We start from the raw sequence: 9682 nt of genomic DNA on the forward strand, positions 1-9682 counted from the left end.
CCCCCAAGCCCCCAGGGCTGTGGGATCCGAGCTGCCTTACTCGTCCAGCCTCATTTCCGGACCTCTGTCGCACTGCGGCGGTCCCCGAAACAGGCACGTCTTCCCTCACGCTTCTGCCTTTGCATATGCTGTTCCCTCGGCCTGGAAGCTTTTCCCCACCCTTTTCCTTCTAACGAGCTTTTACTCACCCTGCAAAACCAAAACCCACTCGAATGACCCTGTTTGGCGACGTCTTCCCCGACCCCTCAGAGACTCCCCAGGCAGTTAGTCATCTCGCATCAGTGCTGGTACGAAAGTTATCACAATGTAGAGTAATTGTCTTCATGTCTGCCTCTCCCCCCGCCAGACCTGAGAATTCCTAAAGAGCAGGGCCTGAGGATTTGTCGCTGTGTCCCCAGCCCAGGCCCAGATAACGGAGTCCCTCTTCTGTAACCAGCAGGGTGTTTGCAAGGTCACTGGCCAGCATCGCTGAACATCGTTCCTGGCGGAGGAGGGCGGGGAGCTCTGTCCTGGTCTCAGGTGCTAAATGCAGGTAACTGATCTGCTAACATCCTGGGTCGCGCACTGTAGCATTCTCCACGGAGAATCTGTTCTAACTACGGAAGATGGCTCGTAAGGAGGAGGTTCCTGTTGGTGTGATTAAGCCCTGGCATGTGAATGGAAGTGAGTGGTGGGTGCTCCGTGTGAAAGATCTTCACAATCTGTTCTATTTTCTTTTTTGGAAGAAAACTGTTTGGAGTGAGTAGGTTAAATATAGAGACCTCTGATTTCAAGTGTATGTGGCAGAACTCGGGTCCTGGCACCCGACGTGGGGTGGGGAGGCTTCGGGACCTTCAGGTGGAATGACCTGGGCCTCCATCCAGGGGAGCTGGGGTCAGATACCTAGCTGCCGGTGCTCTAGATACCTAGCTTTTCACAGCTTCGTCTCGTTTGCAAACATCCGAGGGATTCAGTAAATATTAGTACATATGTGTTGTCAGCAAATAGACTTTGCGAGAGCTGCCAACGCCCGCTGGTGCGCATGCTCCTGCGTCTCTCAGAGTCTGCTCTCTGCCGCCTTGTCCCCAGGGCGCTGGCACGGATGTGGGGACAGCCAGCCGTATTGAAAGAGGTCTAGGAGACGAAGGAAGACAGGTGCAGGCAACCTTCCAGGGGGAGGCTGCAGCTGATTCCGCTCTGTGCAGGGGTTCCCCTGCGGGGACTCTGGGGGGTTGGACTATCTCACTCTGCTCTCAGTCAGAACAGTCGTGGGTCTGAGGAGCGATGGCACGTGGCTGGGAAAGAAGCGAGAGCTGAGGCTGGAGGGAAAACGGTTACCGCCCCCAGGTTAGCGTGGGCGCCCGTTCGACTTCACGGTTGTGAGAGAAAACCACGAGTTGAAACACATTTCTCAGGTTTAGCACAATTCCTTTGCTCGCGAACTTAAAGAGCCTCGCTTATTTAAAAAAACAAACAAAAAACAAACAAAAAAAACTTTTGTCGTGATGAAATAGGCATAAAACTGACCATTTTAATCATTTTTAGGTGTACGAGTCTGTGGCAGTAAGAACGTTCGCGTTGCTGCATGGCCATCCCCGCCATCCATCGCCAGAGCTTTTGCGTCTTTGCCAGCACGAGCCCCAGTCCCTCTGCCCCCCAACCCGATACCCACTATCCTGCTTTCCGTCTGAATTTGACTCTTCTAGAGACCTCACGGAAGAGGAATCGCGCAATATCCGTCCTTCTGCCACTGGCTGATGCCACTCAGAATAATGTCTCTTCCAAGGTTCGTTCGTGTCGAAGCATGTCCTTCACTGTAATTGAATTAAGCTATTTTCATAGGTGTCTCCTGCAAAATCTTGTCTGGAAGTATCTCCACGCATAGATGAAGCAGGTATCGCCACCTCTAGTTTAGAGTTGGAGAAATGAAGTTGAAGAGAAGTAAGTGCATCGGACCCACTAGGTGCTTAATCCAAATTTATCCCCACCCCGTTCTCTCTCCCTCCCATCCCTCTTTCCTTTGGCAGAGCCCCCTTTTGTTCCTGATTCACTGGCAAGCCATGCACACGGGGAAATGGCTACTTTTAGCTCCAGGAGTAAGTCTCAATTAGTTTGAATCGATCTTAGTCATTTCGGTTCCTTTGCCAATGATGAGTTTAGGGGATTAGCAGGCGATATGCGCGTGGCCCATGAGGAGACATGAGTGGAAGCCGATGCAAGGTTTCTAGAAAGGATTTCGTTGCTTTTGCAAATAGACACAAGAAGAAACTTTGTGTTTTTCTGCTTCTCAGTGTGGTGGCCACATGTGTGGGTGATGCCTGGAGCTCAGCGGCCACCTTGCCACCATGAAAGGAATTAGCCAAATGATCCGGACAATACACCGAAGATGGCAGAGGAAAAAGATGGAAGGAGTCTGGATCCTTTAGGATATGAACGAGCCGCTGAATTTAGCAACTCTGGAACACCCACCTTTCGCCTTGCTGTTTCTGTGAGATCATAAATTTCCTTACTGCTTAAACCACTTTTGAATTTTCTGTACTTGCAGCCAAAAGCATACTCAATGACACGTTGAGGATTAAAGCTCACCAGGCACCAGTGCAGAGGCCTCAAGTCTCACACTCTTTTCCACTGGATGATGCTAATGACTCAAAACCCCTTTCATCCCTCGAAATCAAACTCAGTTTTTCAGGGGTCCTTGCATCAGCTTTTCCTCATGTCTCATGGGCCACACGTGTATCGCCCGCCGATCCCCTAAATGGGTCATTGGCAAAAGAACAGAAAAGGTCCTTCTGTTATGAGGTCTCCCAATCTACCGCATTATTTCTGAACTGTTGGCTCTGGGAGGTAATTTGTAGGAGAAAAGAAAATTAAGTTTGATTCTGAGGGGAAAAATAAAAGGGGGGAGGGAGGAGAAAAAGGAGGAGACACAGCAAACAGAGGGACGGTAGCCTCGGGAGTGGCAACGGAAAGAAAGGATCGTGAAAAGGGAGATTTGGGAATAGGAATATGACGGTCGGGTGTGGGGAGAGGGATGGCGGGGAAAAGCCAGCCGGGGGAGCTCTAAGAGCTGGGGAGCTTCTCTCCCCGACGGGGAAACCCAGCCCCTCTCGGGGGAGGTGAGGTGTGGCAAAGTGGAGGGGAAGGGCTTGATACGGCGTGCAGGCGACCAGATAACGGGCTTCGAAATCCTGTGACTGCAGAATGCTGATCGAGAACCCACGGTAAGCACAACAGCCCAACACGTCTAAGTGCTCGCTTAGGTTCAGCCCGGGGTACGTGATGCTAGCTATTTTTCATAGTCTGCCCAGCAAGCTTTCTTTTAGGCACGTGATCCGGATTGGGACACAGGTCATTCTCCAGGCCACTTCCGTCGGTCTGGGTGGTGGGCCGCTGACTCAATCAAAGTCCTTCCCTGGGAAATTACATACAGATCCTGAGAAGATAGGTGGTCTTGTTGTTGTCGTCTGTTTTGTTTTGTTTTTGTTTTTGCTAATGAATAGACCACGAGAGGCAGAGATGAGCGAAAACGAAAGACAGATGAAAATGAGCACAGCGGCTCGGAGCGCTCTGCGCCAGACCCTAAGGTCTCAGTTCCTACAGTACTCGCTTTTAATCTGTGAGCCATCCCAGTGGGACACGGTTTATTTTCCGGAGACGGCCACCGCCAGAGGTGGCCCGCCCCACACACTCTAATGCAACACGGACCCTCCTCCCATCGAGTGGCGATGTCTGGGTCCCCTCTTCCCCTCGCCCCCGGGCAGACTTTTGTGATCACGTGGACAAAACGGTATGGTGGGAGTGGTGCCACGTGACTTCGGAGGCCGAGCCATGAAAACGCCATGCGCTATTGCTTCATTCTGCCAGGGCACTTGCTTCTGGAACCCAGGCCCCATGCTTGAAGAGGCTAAGTGGACACGTGGAGAGGCCGCGTGCAGGGGTCAGGCCAACAGCTCCAGCCGAGGTCCCAGCGGATGGCCAACCTCAGAGAAACAAGATGATTCCAGATGACCCCAGCCATCAAGTCACCTTAGCCTGTGAGTCTTCCCAGCTGAGGCCCGAGGCATCATGGAGCCGTCTCCTATCCGAATTCCTGACCCACAGAGTGCTTAAGCACAGTGAAGTGATGGTTTTATGTCTCTGCGTTTTGGGGTAGTTTGTTATGTAGCTACAGTTAACTGGAATACCCAGCGTCGCCCTCAGCTATGTGAACCGATTAATTCTCTTTTTTGCTTAAGCTACTTTGCATTGAGTTTCTGTCACTTGCAACTAAAGGATCTTGACTAATAAATCCTCTAGTCTCTTGGTACTATCCACTTCTGCAAATGACTCACTTTACCAGAAGGGTACTTTTTCACGTGCTCTTCATGAGGGCGCTGCAGGAAGGCAGCGAAGAGGAAAGAAGAGCGAGAATTAGGGCAAGAGCCTAAAAAAGGGTCCTTTGTGTTCGTTTGTTTTCCTCACCCCCTGAATCCACAGGGCGTGGCGTGCCTGCTTAGCTCACGTAAGCCATTTACTTTTTCTACTTAGGGTTGAGTTCTGGCCACTGATCTTACGAATGACCTTTGACTAGTCATTGTACCTTGCGGGGTCTGTTTCTCTTTTTGGAGGGTGGAGTGGAGGGAGCCATTGCCTTATCAGCAAAGTGAGGAAATGGGGCTGGGTGTGATATTTATTTAATAAGTATTATTAATAAAAGCTATGTGCTAGGCGTTATGTTAGACATTTCCCACATATTACTCATTCGATCCCCACCACGTCCCTGTGCAGCAGGTGCTATCAGCCACTTTATGGTCCTCTCGTGGACGAACTTCCTAGCAACACTTGCCGAGCTCCTTCCCTTGTGCCTCTCGTACGCTCTGAGGGCACAAGTCACATGTGACAAGGTCCTTGTTTTCAAGCAGCTTATGTTCAGATTGGAAACGTAAAGCGAAATTGCTATGAAATTGTCATGGTCTAAACTGAGTGACGCCGACGAGACAATGCAGTAAGAATTACATCGGTTAGCTATTGCCGTGTAACAAATGACTGCAGATTTGGAAGCTTGAAACCACACACGATGATTATGTCACAGTGTCTGTGAGTCAGGAGTCTGGGCTCCGGTTAGCCGGGTCCTCTGCAGAGTCTCGCGAGCCTACAATCAGGTGCTGGCTGGCTGTGTTCCTTAGAGAGCCCAGGGTCTCCCTCCAAACTCATGTGATTGTTGGCAGAGTTTCTTGCAAATGTAGACCTGAGGAGCCCGTTTTCTTGCTGTAAGCTGGAGGCAACTCTCAGTTCCCAGAGGCGCCCGCAGTTCCCTGTCTCGGGCCTTCTCCACAGGCAGTCTACACAACATGGCAGCTTTCTTCCTCGAGGCCAGCAGAAGACTCTCTCCCCCAGTCTGCTAAGGAGGAGTGTTATATGATGTAGCTGTAATCACAGGACTGACACAGCATCACCTTTGCCATATTCTATGGCCTAGAAGCAAGTCGCAGGCCTTGCCCACACTCAAGGAGAGGGGATTACACACTTGTGACTCACCCGGGGGAGGAGGCGTCACTGCAAAGTGTATCTGCCAAAGGAATTAAGAAAAGGGATATGTCAGAGTGAACTGAAACCCTCAGGGGAGGCTTCATGAGGAGACTTAAGCTGGAGCTTGAAGGATGAGATTTCAGATCTGCCAAGAGGGACCGAGAAGCAGCAGGCCACCTAGGACTGCAGGACGTACGAGCCAAGGTGTGGAGGGGGAGTCTCACCTAAGTAATTCCCACACGAAAAGTGCTGGAAACCTGCTGACTTCTCACATCTCAAAAGGTGGGAGGAACTTTTCTTTCTTTAACGAAAAGGAAGCTGTATAGTGGAGTCTGGACTTGGTGTCGGAAAATTTGGGTTCAAGGTTCAGCTCTGGTATTAACTAGCCATGTGATTGGGGCCTGCCGGCCGTCCAGGTCTAGTCTCTTGTGAATGATCACCATCAGGACTGAACAGCTCTTGGGCGGGAAGTGCTCTGCAAACAGTTCAGGTCCCGTTTCCAAGAGCAGCTTCATCGCTGTCAACACCCCCCTCCGCTGGGTCTCCCGGCTCTCTGACTCCGCTCAGTCCTTCATCTGACCCCCTTCCTCTTAAAGTCTAAATAATGGTGGGGGGCGGTGGTGAGGCGGGGCATCCTCTGGGTTCTGGCCCTGGCTCTCTCTCCTTTCACTATGCACCCTGCCTCGAGGCTCTCATCTACCACCACCTACCACCCAGGGCCCAGGACTCCCACATCTGTGCTCTGGCCCAGACCCCTTTCGCCGACGCCAGACTCATGTGTCCAACCATCTGCTGATCTATTCCTCTTGGATCTCCCGCAGGCCCCTCCAATGCCACGTACTCCAAAGTGAACTCATTGTCTTGCCTGCAAACCTCTTCCTCTTCCTGCTCATGCCTGGCCTTGGGGAATTGCAACACCGAGTCAGGAACGTTGAGTCATTCCTCGCACCCGAGAGCCAGGTGGTCAGCAAGCCCGTTCTCTTCGGGGAATCCTCTGACCGTCACCACTGCCCTGGTCTGAATTTTGTCATTTCTTGCCTGAGTGACCGCAACTGCTCCTTAACTGATCGTCCTATCTCATTTCGTTCTCTGTACTTCCTGCAGCATGAACTTCCTGAAGCCCAGGTTTGGTAACACCGCTGCTCTGCTTCAAAGCGTTCGGAGGCCCCTAAGTACGTAGGGATGAAATTCAAACTCCTGGGCGTGATATTCAATATCTGAAGGCCTTCCAGATCTGACTCCCGCCCACCTCCCCTGTCTCCTCCCTGGCCCACTTCCTCCCATCCCCTCAACTCCAGTCCTACTGAACTGCTTGCGGTTTTCCTACTGCATCACGTTCTTGCGAATCTGTGTGAATACAGTTCGCCTCGTGGGAAGTTTCCTTTCACCGCTGTCCTCTGCCTTGCGGACTCTTCCCACCCGCGATCACTCAGCTTAGCTCCTCCATCTGGAAGGCCCCCCCTCCCCGTTCCTCTAAGCAGCTCGTGCAGGCCCCTGTCACAGCCCCCATTACTCAGGAGTGCTGAGGCCCTCACTGTAACCATTTTTCTTTTGCTGGCTCTCTTGCTAGATGGTGAGTTCTTGAGAGCGGTAATGGTGTCTCAATTTTCTTATTTTGATGCTCTAATCACTTTTTCTTCCAATCCGATCCTTTCTAAATATCTTAGTTTTTGAATAGGCAACACATTCGTCTGTCTGAAAATTCAGAAATTATCAAAAGGAATATAGTGAAAAGTCTCTCTCCTGCTACCCCATCCTCAACTCTGCTGTCCAGTCCCCCTCTCCAGAGGCAAAGTTATCAGTATCTGCCTCCACAGATATAAATATATCTATGCTTTCCTTTTTACACAAAATAATATCATATTCTATAGACCGTGCTGTGTCTTGTTTTCACTTACGTATGGTATCTCTGCGATCATCCCATTTCAGTACATAAAGAGCTTCCTTATTCCTTCTTTACGCTCATTCCGTTTTCCATTGCGGGCGTAGCATAATTTAATCAACGAACGTTAGGTTATTGATTATTGATTAGGTTAAAGATTGGTTATTTCCAATCTTTTGCAAATACGAACAACACTGCAATGCCTAACTTCACAAAAATGTCATTTCACACATGTGCAAGCATGACAGTAGAATGAACTCCCAGAAGTGGAGCTGCCAGATCACAGAGTGTGCGCATTTATAACTCGATTCTGTCATATTGCCCTTCATGGAGTTTGTAGATATCTCATTTATCTTTGTGTCCTTAGCCACCATTACAGTGCCGAGAACAGAGTACGCATCCAGTAAATTTTTCTGGCATAAACGAATTTTTAACAATTAGCTCTTTCCGTGGAAGATCCCTTTTCTTTTCTTGGATGCCTTGCTTTAGCGGATAAGTTCCTTCCCATCCAGTGCTCGGTTCAAACCAAATGATTCATGTTCAATCCAAATGTCATTATTTTGGAGCAAAATCCTTATTCCGACTTTTACTAATTTCCATATTTATGTAACTAATTGAGGCCCTTCTTTATTAGCTTGGTCATAAAAAATAAGGTCACATTAATTTTTATGTTGTTATAGAATAATTGCGAGTCCACATTTTGGGAGATGTCTTAATTATTGTTTTTCTCCCCCAGAGCAATTCCTTAGAAACTCTTATACGAATTCTTTCAAGGACTTGGTCGTTGCTTTTATAAGCCATCAGACCTCTGCAAGTAAACCTTTACTGTCTTTTAACTATGTATCTCTGTTGCTTCTACTAGATTCATTGCTTATTAGCTGTGTGATCTCTCTATGCCTGTCTATTCATCTATAAAATAGGTGCATTATTGGGTTGTGAGGGTTAAATGAGATTATAGATGTAAAGTGCTTAGAATAATGTTTGGCACATAGCACTGTTGACATGCTTTCTATCCACTTTCCTGGGTTTACCAAGAATGCAAGGCCCTGACTGCTCTTAACCGGGGCCATTTCTCAGGGTTATGTTTATAGTGAACTACTCTGAGGGACGAAATAATGTCTCCCTCTAGGAAAAGAACAGGTTTGTTTCCTGCTTCCTATAAAATGGCAGGTTCCCTCAGCTCAGTGTTCCTCTGCCTTGGTGTAAATCCACCAAGCACAAGGCATTCATCTAAGCCCTTATGTCATCCCCGTGAGACTTGGGGTGACAAGAGGAATTGACACAAACATGCTGAAGCTCATGTTGCTTCTAGGGTCATCATAGTCCTTTGTCTGTGATCCAGGAATCTTGTCTTTTACCAGCATCCATGAAATAGTAACAGACAAAAGTTATCAGCCTGCTGGTAGGGTAAAATCAAATACTAGACTTGAGTATTAAGTGCTTAAGATGTTTACATTATTTTTGCTCTTGCTCTGCTTACCTGCCTTTACCAGGCATTCTGCACAATATCTGTACGTTTGTGTTTGGTTAGGTAGCCCCAAAACATCAATTGCTGCCATTTGCAAATAACTTTGCTGTGCGATCGGGGGAAACATAATGACTTAGAAATAAAGCTAACTTCAAAATCATTGCTCAAGTGAAATTACTTGGTCCTCTAATATCCAGTTCTAAATCAATGAGGCCATAGTTTCTTCTATATATGCTTTTTGTATAGTTGCGATGGTTTTATGTAGTTGCAATACACGAAAAGAAAGTTACACAAAAATAACTGGGCCTTAGTTCCTGTTACTTAATAGCTGAATACCTCGGGCACTTTTAAGGTTCAGTTTCCTAAAACGTGAAATAGAGAAATGAATTCATGATCTAGTGGTCACCTGAGGCTGTTGGAGCCATGGAATAACGTATGTGAACACGGAAGCTAGTGGCCAAATGAGTCGTTATAATTCAAGACTTTGCTGAATCACCAACGTCTTTAGAGGCTATGACATGAAAGAAGAAAAAAAAACACTTGCCCTGAGTCAACGGCTCTATCAGTCCACCGAGCTTTCACCGTCCAACAGCTGAACTTCCTAAGAGCGCAGCAGGCAAACTACAACTCCCAGCAGGTGTCGCTCCCGAACGCGTCACGTAACCCGCGCTCCAGCCGGGCCCCGCCCCCACGGCCAGGAAACTACACCTCCCAGGAGGCTCCGCGGCGCCCAACCGTCCGCTTTGCCCGCCCCCTGCCTCCCCTTTGCCCCCGCCGGCAGCTCCTTGGCCCACGCGGGTCCCGCGGTCGGCGGAGCGGGCGCGCGCGTCGGGGGCGGGGCGGCT

At 49.1% G+C, this 9682-nt stretch overlaps 1 long non-coding RNA gene across 1 annotated transcript in view; it reads right to left on the bottom strand.

Annotated features, from left to right (window-relative positions):
• Nucleotides 1–4634: 4634 nt before the first annotated feature.
• Nucleotides 4635–9682, bottom strand: part of LOC112486137 — a 7103-nt gene continuing 2055 nt past the window's right edge. The window contains exon 2 of the long non-coding RNA XR_003048639.1: nt 4635–5527. This is a non-coding gene — a long non-coding RNA (uncharacterized LOC112486137). The remainder of the gene's footprint in view (nt 5528–9682) is intronic.

This window comes from Pteropus alecto, unplaced genomic scaffold (assembly GCF_000325575.1).
Source record: "Pteropus alecto unplaced genomic scaffold, ASM32557v1 scaffold106, whole genome shotgun sequence".
NCBI lineage: Eukaryota > Metazoa > Chordata > Mammalia > Chiroptera > Pteropodidae > Pteropus > Pteropus alecto.